Source organism: Astyanax mexicanus, chromosome 23, assembly GCF_023375975.1.
Source record: "Astyanax mexicanus isolate ESR-SI-001 chromosome 23, AstMex3_surface, whole genome shotgun sequence".
Taxonomy (NCBI): domain Eukaryota; kingdom Metazoa; phylum Chordata; class Actinopteri; order Characiformes; family Acestrorhamphidae; genus Astyanax; species Astyanax mexicanus.
Window position 1 is genome coordinate 10,782,969 of NC_064430.1, and position 20,445 is coordinate 10,803,413.

General features: G+C 37.0%; 1 protein-coding gene across 9 annotated transcripts in view; it reads left to right on the forward strand.

The window, feature by feature from the left end:
• The window catches only part of chd9 (chromodomain helicase DNA binding protein 9), a 109,678-nt gene that overhangs the window by 45,467 nt on the left and 43,766 nt on the right, over positions 1-20,445 (forward strand). The gene's annotated exons all lie outside the window — the stretch shown is intronic.

Below are 20,445 nucleotides of genomic sequence, written 5' to 3' on the forward strand. Positions count from 1 at the left end.
GGACTCTCACGGCTGGTTGTTTTGGTTATACTGTTGTTCTGCAGCATCAGTGTGTAGGCCTAGTGGATTGTACTGGATTGGGCTGGTGGCTGCATGGAAAAGCAGGACTCCTGACTGACTGACTGTAGATCAATTTTGCCATGTAACTTGCTGTCTGGGGGGAGTATTGGAAGGAAGAAACCTGATCATAGATCAGGACCTTGACGTCATTTGTGCATGCAGACTCAGGTTGTATAAGAATGAATAAAGGGAAGTGAAACGCTGAACGCTATTCACAACTAACAGGAATGGCTGGCAGATAGAGCACACAAGCTCCAGCGTATCATGCTGAGCGCTCACTTTACAGTTAATGATTTTTAGAAGATCTGTGCAGGGGAAAATGGCGGCCTCTGATAGTGTTTTTTTCCCTTTTTTTCTTTTTTCATTACTCTGTAATATGGGCGGTAGCAGTGCAGCAGCATAACATTAGCGCTGGAGGAGGAATCAAGTATGCTTTCTTGCGCTGAAGCTTTAGGTCTGTGGTAGCGTTGATTGAAGGCTGTACTAAAAACCTGCTCAGTGTAACCTTGCACTTAGGTTAGTGTTTATGTTGTATAGAGGCTCTGCAGGATAGTAAAGTAGGTATAGTGGAACAGCAGCAGTAAACAGGTCTTGCTGCTAGTAAAAGCACACGTGTATCTTTATGTGTCTCTTTGTATATGATCTCAGTCAGAGGCTGTAAGAGAAGATAAAGCAGCTTCTTTTAAAAGTAATTTTGTGCATTGCAACGTGTGCATGTCCAATAGTCACGTTGCAGGATGTGCAATATCATAAGATGCAAATTAAATCATACACATCATGGTACAACTGGCTTGACTATTGCTTATAAAGATAATTTGCATGGCATGATTCTCATTTTCCATGACATATCCACCAGAGACAGGTTATATATACACACTATAGTTTATTGTACTCCAATCTTTGATATACAGAGTGCATTATTAATATTGTTTGGGGCTGCTTAATGATATCAGAATTATATTGTCATCAGCTGGTTATTTCTTTTCTTTTTTTTTTGAAGAATCATCGACGCTAGCTGAGCTACATTTATTTAGACAAAAATTGACCTGAGTATATAGAAGACAGGAGAATAGGAGAGAGGCTGGCTGACCGATTTTGCATTATAACAAATGGTCTACAGTCTAATGTAGTGGACTTTTATGGTGTATTTAGACAGAATGTATTTGCCAGTGGCTAATAGCTGTTGCTAATAAATTCAGCTGCTCCAGATTCTGATTCTGGGTAAAAGGGCGCTATTTTCCACACTTGTGCATTTTTATTTATATTTTTATTTGTTTGTTTACTTTGTGAAACAGGCAGCCGCATGTGATGAACTAAATGAGCAACGCAGTCTTTTCATCTCTGACAATACCAAACAGATTGCTCACTTGCAAGCAGCTAATGTCCTTGCTTATATCAGATTGCACTCAGGTTTGTTTCAAAACGGGTTGCTCTTTTTTTAATATATATATTCTTTTAAATGTTGAAGCACAAGTAGTCTGTTATTTAGGCTTGAGACAGAAGTGTATTTTTTTTATTCAATGTTTATTAATGATTATGTTTAAGACATTAAAATTGTGCAGCTCTCACACATTAAAGTATATATATTCTTAAATGTATAATTTTTGTTGTCTTGTTTACATGAGCATAGCATTTTATGTGGCTGAAAATGGATTATTTAGGGTAAAGATTAATGCGAATAACTGTTTGGACATAACAATATTTTCTGAATTTCTGACACTTTTTTGCAGACTGGGTTTACTGTTTCGTTAGAGATTGTGTTTCACATTTGAGTGAGAGATCAGATAAAGGGGGGATGCAATTTTAACACTTTTAAGGTTACGTTCACATTACAATCACACAAGCCTCATTAATCAATTCAGACTGGATTTGTGTCTTTCTTGATGGTTTACATTCTTAAATGTAAGTGGCCTGTATTTTTCGCACTATAAGGTGCACTGTAAATAAACATCTATTTACTGGTCTATTTTCATACATATACGCACCACATTATAAGGCGCGTTAAAAGAGACAATATAAGGAATTTGTAATTCAGTAGGTCTCGCCGCTGGGTGGTGGTGGGGAGACTTTCTTTTTAAAGTCAAGCGAGCTTTGGATATTATCTACACGGATTTCTTTCCTGACAACAGTTTCTTTGGGTCAATAAAGTGCTTCTGTATATTTACAGTAAGTTTCTCCAGCACTAAGGCTGGAGCATTGTCATTAGTGGCTAACCGCTAGCATCTTATAGTGCAAAAAATACAGTAATATGAACAAATCTATACCTGAAATGGCATGGATGCACATGTTTGTAGACTTCCGTACATTCCTTGTGGGGTTTGGCCGTGCTGCCGGTGTTGGGTGTAAATCTCCTTTGTGTGCATGCGCATCATGCAGCAAGCATTATACTTCAGTGATGGTGTGTTTGTGATAAAGGAAAACTGAATTATAATAGTTATACATAAACTGAAACAACAGGGATTGAAAGCACTTTGCACCTGTGTACAGGCAAGAAGATATATCATAAATTCAGATCTGACCATTCACATCCTTGTTTCTTGTCAGGGAACTGGATACATATTTGATTTAGGATGACATATGAAACTGATTCGAATTTTATATTAAAAGATTGTGTTAGAAGTCCATACAGCCACGCTTTGGACAAAAGCGTCTGCCAAATGTAATGTAATGTAAATGTAATGTAAAAGATAAATCTGATCGATGACACATTAAGACAGGAAATCAGATCTGAGTCACTTTAGCCTGATAATGTGCTATAGCTTAGGTGCAGAAATGTGAAACGTGTTAATTGATGACCTAAATTTGGTGTGAAGTGTTCTTTTCTAATCGTGATGTGAAGCTTTGAGGCTAATTTAAAATGACTTAATCTGCATTCAAAGTCAAAAGCAGATGAAGTGCACTATATATGGGGATGTTAAAAAATATCGATATAACAAAGTAATGTAATCTTTCATTTTGCAATACTGTATCAATTTTCAATCAATTTTTTAAATCTGTGAAGATTGGTGTCAGACAGTGGTTTATTTAGTGTTGTGTTTAAACCCTGACTGGTAGATAGCAGTGTTGTACACCATCATTTGATCCCATTGTTATGATGTCATAAAAAGTAAAAAAAAAAAAATAATAATAATAATATTTTTTTTTTGCTATCGCAGCTTTCAAAAAATGTTTTTTTTTAATCGTCACAATACTGCTTTGCTTACAATATAGCAATATAATGTGATGAATTTAACTGTAATTCCTGTTTTGTGATATGCATCATAAAAACACTGCTTTTTAAATATCTGACACCCCACATTAATTTATTTTTTATTTTTTTGTGGACAGGGTTTAATGTTTCATTAAATATTGTGTTTCAAATTTCTGTGTAAGATTAGATTAAGGGGGGGATGCAATTTCAACACTTAAGGTTACATTCACATTACAATCCCGCAAGCCTCATTAGTCAATTCAGACTGGATTTGCCTTTCTTCACTGTTCACATTCTTAAATGTAAGTGACCTGTAGTTGTCTGTGATCAGAACAAAATGTACCTGAATTGGCATGCTTGCATACATGCACATATTTATACATTCTGTACATTGCATATGCCGTATGCCATATTCCATTAATTAGTCCTTCTATATAGTATGTTAGCCATATTGTAGCAGTGTTTCTTGGTTAACTGTTCTTGTATCTGGTCATATCCTGTTGATATATTGTGATTTTAGAAGGGAGGTTGCAGCTTGTTCTCTGTATATTTGTTTTATTGGTCCTGTGAACTGCACTTTGAATGTACCCTTGTTCAGATGATTAATTCAAAATGAGTTGTTTCTGTATAAGTGGAATCTGTTGCTGTTTTTAAGCTACATTGATAAAATATGAGCATACTCAGCATTCCGGATGATCTGGAAAAAAACAGCATGTGTAAATTTTTCTGCACTGACTTGCCAGCTATGCTGAATGGATTAGCTATCTGACTGACCCAAATACTTCAGCAGTAGGCTGAATAAAAGCCAAACAGGATGTATGTTAAGTTAGCTTGGGATGGGGTGTTATCTGTAGACAGTTTTGCTTGCCATCACCAGCTAACATACTGGTGTGTTACATGCCATGAATGACGCACTGTAGGAAACCTTCAAAGCCTGGTTCTGCCCTTGGTTTATAGGCGCATGGTAGCTATTACATTTTAACTGGAAACGCCTTGGATTCGTTTTTTTTTTTTATTACAAGACAGCTCATTCTTTGTGTGTTTGTCCTGTGTAGAACATAATAGCTTGACGTCTAGCTTACCTTTCTGGTTTGGTTGCTCGCATTTATCTTAATGTGCAATAAAAGTATTAGGAACAGGATGTCAGGTGATTATGCTCTGGCAGCAGCAGTAACAGTGTACTGTACACTTACTGGTCCAGGTCAGGTTGTAGTACATTAGGGTGGCCAGTTCTGCTAGAGAAAAACACTGCACAAGTTGGTGTTTGCCCTGCGCTAGCCTGTCTGTTTTTGATAATCAATTGTAGGAACAAAGGGAAAACGTAGTGGTGGACTAAGCTGGTATACAGAATTTGTACTGGTACTTATTCTGACAAAGTTTAATGGGTTGTTATTGAGTTTTCCATGCCAGAGACTGACCCTCATTTGATAATATGTCCCAGTCATGTTTTTTTACAGGATTGTGTCTCATGCTTTAGCATTTACCATTATATGGTAACTGTTTTTTTATATTTTTTATAGTTAAAAAGTACTTTACATTTTCAAGGCCCATAATACACACACACTGCAAAAATAATAGCAGAAATGTACATTGTTGAGCATACCTCAGGGGGCAGCTTGGAAATTCCTAGAAACCTGTACAATTTGTAAGGTGTTTTTTTTTGTGAGTCAGGTTGAACACTGGCTAGTGTTCTCACTGCAAGGGGTTTTTCATATCTGCCCCTCACAATCAGATTTTTCCATTTGTGCATCATGTAGCAAAATTCTAATTGTATAATTTACTTTTGTTACAAGATGCAAAAAAAGGGAAACAAAATCTAATTGTAAGGGGCAGACATAAGGATAAAAAAAATTGTATGCATTAAGCTTTACTCACTTTTTTCTATTTTTAAGTCTAAAGGTCTTTGAACAGTTAACTGATGAATGTTACACTTGCTCACTAGTGACTTTAGATTTGCTGCCATTTAGGTGGGAGAAACATGTTAACATTTAGAAAAAGTTATCTATAACTGGGTATTTAAGATTTCTTGTATAGGGTTTGAAAATGTCTCAACATATATTTTTGTGTTCACATTCTGTAGCCTGCTAATATCATTTAACAACTGATGAGGTGATGGTAGTGGATACACAGGTCAGACTCTCTGCTGTCAATAAACACTGTTCACAAGTACACAGGCACACTGAGAGAGAGAAAGACACATTTAAATGAGTGAAGAACTAAATGTATACTTCTGTTAACAGAAAGCCAACATGTTGAATTGATCTTAAGCCTGCTGGCAAATACAAATGATTGTACTTAATGTGTAAGACTTTGTAACTGTTAGATCAGTTGCTTACGATTGTTGACATGATTCACAATAGTATTTTGAGCCCTGTAACCTAGTCTAAGCTGGTTAAAGTGTTGTAACCCTTACAATTGTTAGCTAATGTTGTTCACATTTTGTAACTAAAAGATTGCAGTCAATCTAACTAAACAAGTTATAACTTTGATGTGTTACACAGACAAATTCTTAGAAAGTCATATGCCTTTTCTTTCCTCTCAGGAAACGTTACATCCAGCTTTCCACTGCTTCACATCACTCTCTGGCATCTGCCCATAGAACGGCAAAACTGACACAAGGGGGAGCGTTAACATTGTTCCATATCAGCAGAGCTGCCAAAACTGACTGCATAGATGTGTCTACAGTAGGGGTGTCACGATTCTCTAAACCCTCGATTCGATTTCATTTTCGATTTGAGGGTCACGATTCGATTCGATTCTCGATTTTCTTGTTTTTTTTTCTTGTTATTATTTTATGCCTCATAAAATTTAAATAATATATTTATTATTATTATTATTATTATTATTATAAATATTATAAATATTATTATTATTATTATTTATTAAGATATATATGGTAATGCCATCTAGTGACTTTTTTGGTAGCAACAGTGTGCACTATTAAAACAAGCAGTTTATCAGAGCTGTGTGTGGATGGCTGGTGAAACTGCTCATTACATGAAGCTGCAGTTCTTCATCCAACCACTAGCAGCAGCAGCACAAGCCCCGCTCTCTTCACTCAGTCACTACTTCAGTACAGCCCAGCCACGGGCTACAGAGCCCAGCCAGTCCGTTTTTACTGTTTCTGTAAACAAATAAAGGTTTTAACCCCACTAACCGGATAATACAGCTCACTACAGTTCATCTTTCAGCCCAAGCAGCTAACAGCAGCAGGTTAGAACAGCCGATACGGAGTCACTGCTGGGATTGCATTATAAACAGGTCAGTTAGCGCGCTGCTAACCTCAGGATGTTTATAACTACGGAGTTTAGTGGACACACCACGGCCGCCAGGTAAGTCTTTTAAAGGCTACTGAAGACTATTAAAGGCTATTAGAGGTTATTGAAAGCATTATTGGGGGGCAGAAATCAGTACAGGCTGGTTAGATAAGTGATGTGGGTATTGTCTTATAAATATTTACACATAACTTATATCTCTCCTGAAAAGCTTTTATTTTAGTCAGAAACACGCTTGTGTTTACTTTATCTGAGAGAAAGATGTTTTTTAATTCAATGGAAAGCAACAGGTGTAGTCAATTATAAGTTTAAGATTTTTAATCCACCTCACTGTGATCTATAGTCAGTGTTCTCAAGTCACACTGACACACGCATTTCAGCGAGTTCACACGCTCTCACCTGCGCGCACCCACCCCTCCGTTAGATACAGATACAAAACCTGCGCGCCCAACCCCCGCCCCCCCTCCCCCGTTGGACAGATAAAAACAGTGATCACACTCCCGCCGACTGCGCTCATGCAGCGGCTCTCTATTTAATTGAATAGGATGCGCTGTGTTGGTGCCGCGCCATTTGCGTAGCGCGCTGCGCTATTTGCGTAGCGCGCGCGGGAGGGATCGTCGATCCTCTTTTTGACTTCGATACTCGAGATCGTGACCTCATTTCGATTCGATTTCGATAAAATATCGAGATCGTGACACCCCTAGTCTACAGACATTTATCATCAGCCTCATTAAAGTGCAGACATTGGCTGATGCTGTTTATCTCAAAGTGGAAGAGAAGAATATGCATTTTAGGGAAAAATCATAAATATTAATTATTTTTTTTATATTTGTACTTTCCTATACTAAAGTATGCATCAATATGTATTAGAAGAATAGCATAAAGGCAGTGTATTATTAAAATTGATTACTAAAATATAATAAAAAAAAAAGCAGCCATGGTTTCATCATTTAAAAATACATAAAAAAAATTGACATTCGTGCATGTTGGCAGCCACAAACTCATTAAATAAAACACCCCACACAATACCGTTTTTAATTAAAGGTTTGCGCCTTTAATATTTTTATAGCTGAATTATGTTTTTACTCTTCATTTCTGCAATTACATTCCTATTAGGGCTGAACGTTATGTTGTTTCAGCATTGATATCACAATGTATACATGTGCAACAGTCACAGTGCAGGACTTCACACTTTTCACACTGTTCTCATTTCACACCAGATTAATGACTATATCTACCCAGTGTAATTTATCTACCCAGTGTAATTTATTTTACTCCAATCATTGATGCACAGATTGCATTATCATCATCATGACATGGATAATTGAGATCTAGCAAAATATTGTGAATTATTATTATTATTTTTTTATATCGATGTTGCAGAATGTATTTGTCTTATGTATTTATCTTATCTTATGAGTAAGCTGTGCTACAGCAACAAGTCCCTGGGCAAGACCCCTAACAATACATTGCTTGTGCTCTGTTTAAGAGCATCAGCTAAAATGCCTTAAATGTAAATTTATGTATATATTGCAACAAAAAAATGTATTATTATTATTATTCATTCCAGCATTCCAGCACTTTGTTCATGCTATTCCAGCTTTGGGTGTCGTTGTTACCATGTCCGAGTATCAAATGCTCCACTGAGGGAATTCTTATCAGTGCATTTTCAGCCGTTGACTGTGTTTTGCCATCAAATTATTCTAGGCTGCTGCTGCTGCTGGCTGATAGGAATCAGCTTCTGTTTACATTGTGTTTAACGGTCAGTGTAACCATCACCTCTGATATAGTGGAGACTAAAGCTCAGGTTAGGCTCTTAACGTTAACATTCCTTGCCTAAACAGAGTCAGGTTCATTCACCCATGATTATAGGAGCCCACTTGATTCCAGGTTTTCCTTGATGCTGGGGATTGTATATAAAATCAGAAGTGTATATTTGCTCAGATAAACACAGCAGTGCAGTTCTGGTGTAACAGCAGGACCTGGATCTCTAAATCTACACTATTAAAGAGAGTGTGTTAGAGAGCGTGTTGTGCTGTGGCGGCTGTGCATGTTTTTGAAATGAGTGAAATGTGTTTTGGCAACCTTTACTGGGGTTATTTTATTATTTAACAACCAATATTGGCCCAAAACCAATATAGGATTGCTAGGTTTGATCCTTGAGCTGATCTTTTGCGTATAGATATTTATCAAAGATAATACATGGATATTTGGAAATGTCAGAAAATGGAACCTTAACATATAAGCCTGACAGGTAGAATTGTGGAAAAATCAATAAAATGCTGGATCTTCGATCCCAAAATATAGAAAATACATCAACAAACACTGCTATAAAGAACATAGCCAAGGCTATAAATCGGTCCAATGGTAAATTAAGACCATTGGACCGATTTATAGCCTTGGCTATGTTCTTTACATATGTAATTATATTATTATTTTTTAAATACTTAATCTGGTGACACTATCTTGTTCACAGCCAACATCCATATAAGCAAGTCTGTTCACTTTATGGCCGTTCCTGCAAAGCATATGGTCAGTTATATTAAGACTGGCCAGAAAACTCTTCAAATGGAAAAATATTGAAATATTGTAAAATGAATGTCAGATTTTCTGTTTCAGAATCAAATTAAATCAGATAAAATATGATTAAAACTGCAAGAATAGTTTGTAGCAATTGCATCAATAATGGACAAAAACATAATTCATTTTTTACTTTGTCATGGGTGCTGTGCTTGCGCAGATCTCTACACAGAATGTGGGTTTCCACACTAGCATGCTTACCCTCCTTCCCTTTCCACACAACCAGCAAGCTGATTATTCAATTTTTCAAAGGGCAGGACTTTATTTGTGTACATATGCCATGTTAAGTGTTACCAGAAATCCCATTCATATTGCAGTCAGTGGCTGGTCTCCTCATTTATAGCGTGTCTGTCAGAGCGCACTGTGCATCTGTGGTCTGGCTCTGTGTTCCTAGATACACTCAGTCTTGCTCATTGAGCATGGGCTAAAGAGCAGAGAGACCCACTGACCTGCTTTCCTCCCCATTACACCACACTGTCAGCTGCACTGTACTTTGAGCCATCTCAGAGACAGATAGAGGCAGAAGCAAGGACAGGGTTCCCATGTGTCCTAAGTATCTAGAACACCTGAACTTTTGGAGACTATTTTTGTGTGTAGAATGTACATCGTTTTAAAAAATTTCATTAATATCCTGGAAAGATGGAGATATTGAGCCAATGAGGTGGCATTTTTATATCAGCTACTGATATAAAATCAATACTAAAAGGTTTAAAACAGGCTCATTGCATGCATGTTATCACATACATCCTGGAAAATGTTCTAACAACCCTAAAATGAAAGAAAAAAAAGACATACAGGCATTTAGACTCCAAGTAATGTGGAGCGAAAAAACTAGAATTACTGTTTTGGTGATTGGTTTGAAGGATCCAGTGGATAATTGGCTGCTTTTATTTCATTGCTTTTCTGTTGCTGTTGATAGTACTGTACTTCATTATTAATAGCAGAGCAGTGGGTGTGTGACGAAGCACGTAGAGTTTGTCTATGAGTGTGTGTGTGTGTGTGTGTGTGTGTGTGTGTGTGTGTGTGTGAGAGAGAATGTTGACCAGCATAGGTGTAGTTTTACTAACTAATCATGTTTAGTATCTGTACTAAATGAATGCTTGAATACCAGTTCAAGTACCACCTGTCATGTAGTACAGGTATCAGTCCTTAATGATCTAGTATTTACTAGTCCTAAAAACAGTAGACATTACGAGTTGGAGATTCTGGCAAAAATATTATATCACAATGTTCAAAGACATTTTTACAGACAAATGCATTAGTAGCAGCACATTCTATCTGATTCGCAATAACACTTTGATATCCCAGCAATTTTTTTTAAGCTTCTCAAATTTTTTTCAAAGTTTTCAGCACTTGGCTTAGCTGCACGGATGTAGCTGGCCGTGTGTTTACTGTGGATCTTTACCTCGCTCTACCTCCAGCTTGCTTATGTCATGTGAGCAGAATCCGCAGCATGAAGAGCTCCCTCTGTTGCTGCACATGGGTAATGCAGTTTGATCTTATGAGCTAGTTCAGCTCTTTTACTGTGTGTTTCATAAAAACTTGTAAGGTGATTTTAATAGGAATACGATTTATTTTAAAGCTTTACAACGACTACTACTATTTTTTATTTTATTAATATTTTTGGAAGTGCTGTACTGTCTGCTTATACAAGCTGAGCCTGATATAGTACTGACGGTGATACATTTCTCCTGTTTACATGTAGCATCAAAATGATTCTAAAGCTGCTATTATAAGGTATAAATGCTGCATAGTTTTAATTAATTTATTTATTAAGGTAATTCTGAATTAATTTGACCATGTTAAACAAACTAATATGTCTCAAAACCCAAACATGACTCTTAACGTATTTTACCCAAAGTACATGACTGTTTAGATCTTATTGGTATCAGCTGATACTCCACATTAGAGTTTCAAGAGAGCTGGATCAGGGCATCTCCATCTTGCTGAGTGCTTTACTTGCTGAATAGTGCTTTTGCGAGTTTTTCTGTATAGCAGGCATACTGGAAAGTGGGATGCAGCTTTCAGCTACAAGGAGTGAAAATCAATATTGCAGTAAATATCATGAAATATGTTGTGCAGCTCTGACTATACAGTGCTTTATGTAGAATCTGAGCCTGTGTAAGCATGGGAAAAAATGTGCATGGTAAAGATTATAGTGTTTAGTGTTGGTCAAGTATATTGTATTTAGGGCTGGGCAATATGGTAAAAATATTGTATTACGATATTTAAAAACATTTTTACGATGTGCTATGTTGATTGATACAAGAGATCACAGACAAAATGCAGCCTTAGCTAAAAATAACTGTAATTCAAAATATACTTCAGTTCATCCGGTTAAACTGGATTAAATGCACTGAAATGTACAGTTGGGTCAGTGATATCCTCGATAGGCTTGAAAAAATTGATAAATTGTATAGACAATTTACTTTTATCACCATTTGATAAAATATTGTTGCATTACCCAGCACTAATTGTATAAATACCATCATACTATATGTTAAATGTTATAAATTACTTTTACTTCTTGTAGCCACTAATAGAAGTCCTAAAGCTACTACACAGAAAGACATAGATGTGTCTTTATATGGAGATATTGGAAATAAAAATCAGGACTGTTTGATATTGCAGTAAAGCTCGGATGCATTCGCAGCTGTTGTCAGTGGTGACAGTCTTGCTAATTATGTGCAGTCTCAGTGAAGTTAGCCTCAGTAGGTGATGTGCATTCTGCTGACTAGAGTAACAAGTTTGTCGCTTTCAGTTCAGGCAATGCTAGACGTCTCTGTCCGAAAAAAAAAAAAAAAAAAGAGCTGCATTAAACATAGAAAATAATAATTGCAGTGTTAAATGTTTATGTGCATTTGCACATATGTGTCAGTAGTGGGTGCCTCTTACAGTAGTTAAACGTATTCATTAGGAGGAAGTGTCTGTCTTCATTAGTGTCTGTCTGGCTGCTTCTGTCTGTGTGCGTCTGGCTGCTACTGTCTGTCTGAGGGTGAGCGTCTGTCTGTCTGTGTATTTGTTTCTGTCTGTGTCTCTCTGTCTATCTCTCTGTGGCACAGTGCACTGCCACGCACCGCCTCGTGTCGCAGCTCTTGTAGCGTGGGTGAAGAGTTGACATCATGTGTCACTCACAGGATGTGACCTCACTTCTGTCGCCCACACTGCCTTCGCTTCACGCTGTCTTTTGGTCGCTAGGCAACCCGCAAGTCACATTGTCCCAGGGATTAGTGAAGTGTAATATCATCTAGGGAGGAGGTGTGTGTATGTATGTGTGTGTGTGTGACCATAGCAGATGTCCTGTTGTGTGAGTCATGACCTAAACGGACCTATTCAACTAGAGTGTGAATGCGTGTCTTTTTTTAGTTGGAGAGCAAAGCGAAGGGGAACTGTGTACTTGCACTAAGAAAAAGAGTACATTTAAGAGTCGTCTCTGTAGGTTCGAGAGAGAAAGATTGCACAGGAAATTTGACTAGCAAAAGAGAGTTTTTGAGAACCAAAAGCAAAAGAGATTGAATTTGTTACTTTTGTTTGTTACTCTTAGTTTGAAGCCAACTAGCCAGAAGCATCTTTAATGTAAAATTACAGTGTTTTACACAAGAAGTCTTGTTACGTTTTATACAACAGTGTGGACACCCCTACGATTGTGGATTGTATTGGGCCCGTTTGTAAGGTGTAACACTAAGGTAGTAAAATGTTCTAGGTGGTTCCAATCCACCTTGAATGGGGGATGTCTTAGCAGTCACAGCACCGAGGCATTAACGACAAGGTTGTAGGTTCTGTAACTGAGTTTGGTGGGCTGCCACTCTTGGCCCCTTGAGCTAGACTCCTAATCCTCACTGCCCGCCGGTCCAGGCATGTGTGCTCACCAGAACCACTGTGTGTCTCTCTCTTGTGAGTTTACTCAGTTGTGTGTATGTGTGTGTTCACCACACATGGATTAAAATGATTGGGCTTTGTTTACCTGCTCAGGTACAGAATATTGATTTATAGGATCAGTTTTCCAAACAGGGATTTAGCCTATCCTCGGACTACACTGAAGTGAAAATATTGTCTTTGACTACGCTAAATCCCTGTCATGGAATACAACCCATTATATTTTGTTTAACTTACTACTAACGAAGAACTATCTGAAGATGAAATTTCTGTCCTCACTGTTCTAGCTATATCTCCCACTCTCTAGCCATGCATTGGTAGTTGCATAGTCATCTTAAGACACCCAAACATTAGCTCATATCAGCTAAGATCGTGAGCAGGTCTGTTTGAGCAGGTTTTTTGTTGTAGAATCAAACCTCTCGTTCTACATTCCTAAAAGAAACAATAGACAAGGGCGCCGAGTGGTCCAGCGGTCTAAGCGCTGCCACTATGAGCAGGAGGTCGCCGGTTCGAACCCCAGCTCATGCAGCTTTGCCATCAAGCTGCCGGCGTCAGAGGGAGCAAAATTGGCCCTGCTCCCTCTGGGTGGGTAGATGGCGCTCTCTCCCCACATCACTCCTACGGGGATGTCTGCAGCACAGGGCGTCTGTGAGCTGATGTACTGGAGCCGAGCCGCTGCGCTTTCCTCCAAGCGCGCTGGCTGCTCGGTAATGCTGCATCAGCAGCAGCTCGAAAAGAAGCGGTGGCTGACTTCACATGTATCGGAGGAAGCATGTGCTAGTCTTCACCCTCCTGGTGTGTTGAGGTATCACTAGTGATAGGGGGAGTCCTAATGAATGGGTTGGGTAATTGGCCGTGTAAATTGGGGAGAAAATGGGAAAAAATTAGAAATAAAAAAATTAAAAAAAAAAAAGAAACAATAGACAATACCAGAGGATACTCCCACTTACTGTTCAACTTGCCGCCTACATGAATGAGACCACCACTGTCCACAATTGCACATGCTGCCTTGTTGGTCTCGCTTTTAGTGTCCAAATTAATGATTGTCTCTGCATGTGAGTACTCTGATCATACCAGGGGTAGTTTATTAGAACATATTGTTCTCCTTTTGGCATAGCAGGAGAACAGGAGAAATCTGTGTGCATGTGTGTGTGTATGCGTGCAGCACAATTAAGCCTCAGGCGTAGATTTTCCACTGGAAGCTAATGGTTGATCTGCTTTTCTTCATGTGCTGCTCTTTTTATTAGGGCTGAATGTTACATCAAATGAGTCTCTAACCAATCAGTGGAATGTTTTACAGTGTGGGTTCTTGGCCAGGCACTAATATGTATATGTGCTTTTTTATTGAGCAGTACCTTTATATGTTTTTAGAAAGATATTCAGTCATTTGCTCAGAAAATCCAAAGCTATGGTCGGTAGACCTTGAATTTAAGATACTATTGAGCTCTGACACCAGAAATAAACTGAGCAATAATGTTGGTGGAACAATTAGCTAAAAACTGGCAGTTAAATTACTACAACAACTACAAGTGTAGAAGCTACCAAACTATGCAAAAACCTGTAGCAAGAGCAATACATACAAACAAATACAAATTTCATATATGCAGCTTTAATAGAAAGCAGGGTCTTTAGCTGATGTTCAAAGACAAGTGATTCTGCTGTTCAGACACTCAGAACAAGTTTGTTCTTGAACAGGTAATTGAGTTAATCATTTATTTTTACACCATTTGTGTTTCCTACTGGCGAGTAAGTAGGGATGTTGCCTTGTTCATTGTCTGGTGTGTTTACATTTATAGAGTCGTGAGCTGTGCGTGTGAGCCCAGTTGTTGTATATGCTTTTTAACATAAACATTTGTACTAGGAGTGGTTGATATGGTTTATATGTTGATATGTTTTTTTTCGCGATATCAATACTCTTGGTGATGTGACAAAACACAGAATTTTAAAATGTATTTCAAGAACACACTACTGCAACAAAATGAAAATGACATTTTATTATTGCATACTATATGGCACACCTCTGAGAATATAAAAAAAAATACAAGAATTTTCATCAGATTTGTAACAGAAGTCAATGATCCAGGATGTCATGATGCTAATAATGCCCTCCAAATATCTCCATATATCCGGAATTAAAGTAAAAGAAATGATACTGGCCAGATATATTCTGTCTCTAGTATCTATATAATGGGAAATGAGAACAATGTGATTTTTTTCTTTTGCTAAAAATAGTAAAAAAAATAAAAAAAATAAATAAAAAGTTGTACACTGATGTGATAATTAGAGCAGGTGATATGGCACAATATTTCACAGTATAATATTGTTAACAATATTCAAAAATGTTGGCGATATTATTGAGTACAATACAATATTACACTCCCCTAATGTGTACAGTTAATTATTTGCAAATAAAACTGTAGCATTTGTTGGTGTCACACATAAATTGCTATGATACCATTGTTGTCATAGTTTACAGAGATTTTTCCCACACAGATGATTTAAAAGAAGCAGGTAGGTCTTCTAAATAGTGTCATTTGCACTCACCACAGTCATATACAGTTTAGTTTTAGCTAAGCTTGGCGTAGTGTCTTCCTTTCTTGCTAATGGCTTACAGTTTAAGGTTTCGTAGTAAAGCTTGTGTTTGTGCTTGAGCAGTATAGCTGTAATATGGTGTTTTGTATGCATAATGCAGCCATACACACAATATTGTCTTAATCCTCCCTTTAGCTGTGCTCTTTTCATTGTTAGTGATAATTGGCCTCATTTAGAAAGAGCTTAAATGTGCGCTTTTTAATGTTCATTTCCTGTATATATTTTTAATTATCTAAATACTGCAAATATTTGCATCATATCCTTATTTGCTAACCTGAAGGCCAGAAATGTGCATTTTTTAAATAATGTCTATGTAGTGTATGGATTAACCTGATTAGTCTAATTTGCTTAGTGCCTGAAGCAAAGTCACACATCGTAGTGTTATGTTAAAAGTGAACAGGTGCTTTTCACACACTGGAATTCATGCTTGCTTGCTTGTAGTAGACCATGACTTCGTGCTATTATGCATTTTGACAACCTTGTGGTTTTAGAGTTTCCCACCATGAAAAAGCTCATCACTTTTTAGGGGTGCTGTTGCTAAAATTGGCTATTGAGTGATATATATACAACCCCTGGCAAAAAGTATGGAATCACCAGTCTTGGATGAGCACTCCTTCAGACATTTCATTCTGTAAAACAAACTCTGATCAAAAACATGATACAATAATAAGGTCATTCCAAAGTGCAACTTGTTGGCTTTCAGGAACACTCAAAGAAATGAAGAAAAAACATTGTGGAAGTCAGTGAATGTTACTTTTATTGACCAACCACAGGGACAAAAATATGGAATCACTCAATTCTGAGGAAAAAAGTATGGAATCATGAAAAACAGATAAACAAAAGATGATTCAAAATACATCACTAGTATTTAGTTGCACCACCTTTGGCTTTTATAACGGCTTTCAGTCTCTGAGGCATGGACTTGATGAGTGACAAACAGTATTCTGCATCAATTTGGTGCCAACTCTCTTTGATAGCAGTTGCCAGATCAGCTTTGCAGGTCGGAGCCTTCTTGTGGACCATTTTTTTCAATTTCCACCACAGGTTTTCAATTGGGTTGAGATCTGGACTATTTGCAGGCCATGACATCAACTGAATGTGTCTTTCTCCAAGGAATGCCTTCACTGATTTTGCCCTATGGCACGATGCATTGTCATCTTGGAAAATTATTTCATTATCTCCAAACATCTGTTCAATTGAAGGGATGAGAAAACTGTCCAAAATGTCAATGTAAACTTGTGCATTGATAGAAGAATTAACCACAGTCATCTCCCCAGTGCCTTTGCCTGACATGCAGTCCCATATCATCAAGGACTGTGGAAATTTGGTTGTTTTCTTCAGGCAGGCCTCTTCATAAATCTCACTGGAACGGCACCAAACAAAAGTTCCAGCATCATCACCTTGTCCAATGCAGATTCTTGACTCATCACTGAAGATAACTTTCATCCAGTCATCCACAGTCCATGATTGCCTCTCCTTAGCCCACTGCAGTCTTGTTCTTTTATGTTTAGGGGTCAATGATGGTTTTCTTTTAGCTTTCCTGTATTGAAATCCCATTTCCTTTAGGCGATTTCTTACGGTTCGGTCACATACATTGGCTCCAGCTTCTTCCCATTTATGCTTCATCTGTTTAGTTGTACTTTTTCGGTTTTCAAGACAAATGGCCTTAAGTTGCTTGTCTTGACGCTTTGATGTCTTTCTCGGTCTACCAGTACGCTTGGCTTTAACAACCATTCCATGCTGTTTGTATTTGGTCCATATCTTGGATACAGCTGACTGTGAACAGCCCACATCTTTAGCAACCATGCGTGAAGAGTTACCTTCTTCAAGAAGTTTCACAATCTTCTCTTTTGTTTCAAGAGACATTTCTCTTGTTGGAGCCATGGTTCTTGCCACTCTAATTCGTCCAGCAGCCCTCCAAGGTGTCATGACTGCAGGTGTTTTTAACTGCAGACTAACGAGCAGATCTAATCTGAGGCAGGTGTCCATTTAGGGAAAGGAAATTGACTGGGTATGTCCTTATTTTCTACCTTCAATTTGAGTGATTCCATACTTTTTTCCTCAGAATTGAGTGATTCCATATTTTTTTCCCTGTGGTTGGTCAATAAAAGTAACATTCACTGATCTCCACAATGTTTTTTCTTCATTTCTTTGAGTGTTCCTGAAAGCCAACAAGTTGCACTTTGGAATGACCTTATTATTGTATCATGTTTTTGATCAGAGTTTGTTTTACAGAATGAAATGTCTGAAGGAGTGCTCATCCAAGACTGGTGATTCCATACTTTTTGCCAGGGGTTGTATATATATATATATATATATATATATATATATATATATATATATATATATATATATATATATATATATATATATATATATATATATATATATTATGTATTTGTGTTTTTGTATGTCTGCCAGATAAATGACATTTTTAAACCCAATCTGTGTGGGTCATATTGCTCTTACTTTTTTTTTTTGTGCTCTAGATGGTTGTGCAAGATCCAGTGAGAGCATTTAATAAAAACTTAATTAAAACCAACTTTCACAACCTCTAATCAGTTATACCTATCCATGTTTATTATTATTATTATTATTATTATTATTATTATTATTATTATTATTATTTTGTTAGTACTAAAATTTGACCATTCTGTGACTTATAAGCCTCTTGGAGGAGAATTTTGAGCTCAAACCATGCCAAATTATCACCCCAAGCAGCTTTTTCTTCAGAAAAATGCTGTTTGTGGGTTTTTTTTTTTGTTTGTTTTTTTTTGTATTATTATTATTCACAAAATAATCGTTCAATAATCCTGAGAATCGTGATGTATATTTGAGGTCATACTACCCAGCACAAGCAAGGTCTAGGTCTGCATGATATTGTACAAACTGACATCACAAAACTGTTATTTTTATGATGATTTTTATGATATTTTTAGGAATCTTGTTTTTTTTTTTTTTTTTTTTTACCAGAGTTCTACATGGTGGTCAATGTTGTCATGGTCAAAACATGTCACAGTGTTAATAAAACACTCTGTATGTTCAAGATTAGAGTAAGAATAAATTCTATTACGTAGACAAAATCTGCCTCTGCTAGGTATGTTGTGAAAAATGAGAACCATGTGAAAGCTCCTTTTGCATCAAGTGATGAACATTAAAACATTTAGTTCAATTAGAAATTTGACAACCTTGCACATCATCTTACAGTATGACAATTTGGCTTGCTCAAGTTGCAAAGACTATGCTGAAACAATATATTTTGGGGCACTGGAAGGAATTGAATAGTAAAGTAAAAAAAAAAAACACTGAGAACAGATAGTAATATCAGAAATACGCTCAGCTTACAACCTCGACTAAATATAATAACTTGGAAATTCTTTAGGTTAGATTCGACCTGACTTGACTTTGTCATCAACAGTGAAAAATAATATTTTAGTTTGTTTAGGGGTTTTCCCAGAGTAAACTCTGTTTTTGTTTGATTTCATTGAGTGCATATACAAAAGCATATTACAAAATTCAGCTACTACATAAAATGTTTACAGATATGCTATGAGTGTTGAGAGCTTGGTTTTTATGATAACAAAATGAATCATTCAGGACTTTTCGATGATTCTGTGGAGTTTCCCTTTAATAGAAAGTGTTTCAGTGGTGTAGGATGAAGCTAAAAATGCCTGACCCGGAGGTAGTGTCAGTAACTGGTAGTAACACACTGCATGTTGAGTCAGAGAAACAGTGAAAGTGTTAAAGAGGAAAGAAGCACTGCAACCTCTTCACACTGGTTGTCTTACATCATTTGGCCTTTTGAAATTTCTTAGCCTGGGTCAGCCTTGCAGCACTGAGTGGGGGGGCGGGGCTGACTGAAGACTAACTGGTGTTGAAAGATCTCAGAGTAAGAGGGAAAGTTTGTGTGGAAAGGAAATGTTTTGCACAGAATTCAGTTTAATACAAGAGCTTATTTATTACAAGGTTTAGGCTGTGTATTCAGTAGCAAGTACTTTATTTTGCAACCTCTATGAAATTGATATGTTGTCATTTCTTATGTAGTTATTAGATTGAGATCCATATACAGATTGTACCATTTAAAACCATAGTTTTGGCTGCACAGTTTTTCTCTTCACAAATGCTAAATCAAGTCAATAAACAAAACCTTTGATGTTAAGAGTTGTTTTTTACGTTTTGTTTGTAGCTTTCCTCTTACAACTAGCAAAAATATTTTGCACTGTAGAACAAATACAGTGCAGCTGTTTACTTAATGCCAGGCTCTTATCGCTTTCTTTTTGCTGTTTTTCACATCTTCACATTGTCACTTACTTCACATAATCGTACTTTATGCAATAAATAGAAGTTCTAAAAAAAAAAAAAAAATGGACTGTGTATCTAGTGTATCCATAAGAACGTCTTGGAAAATGCAAAAAATAAAAATAAAAGATAGACATGCTGGAAATATTGTGGAGGGCCGGGAAACCTTGAGCTATTGTGCCACAGGAAAAATATATATACATGCATATATAGCACTTTATGTGGAAAAATACATCCAGTTAACAGCCCATGCATAACACCAGTTGGTGCTGAGGAATGTCAGTGAAACTGTCCTGAAAATACTTTTTTTTTCCCCTTTGGGAATCCTGATATTGATGTAAAACTGGCACATTATATTGGAATTTAATGCAGAATAAACCAATAGAAATGCTCCAGAATTATTTGAAAATAAATCTTTTTACATTGACTTCCTTTGAAAGTGAAGGTTATATTTAATCAGCTCAACAATATTTGATACAAGCAAATGATAATTTAAGGAGCCCTATAGTACAAATATTTGTGGACACCCTTTCCATTGAACCCACTCAGCTTCTTTAAGTGACACTCATTGCT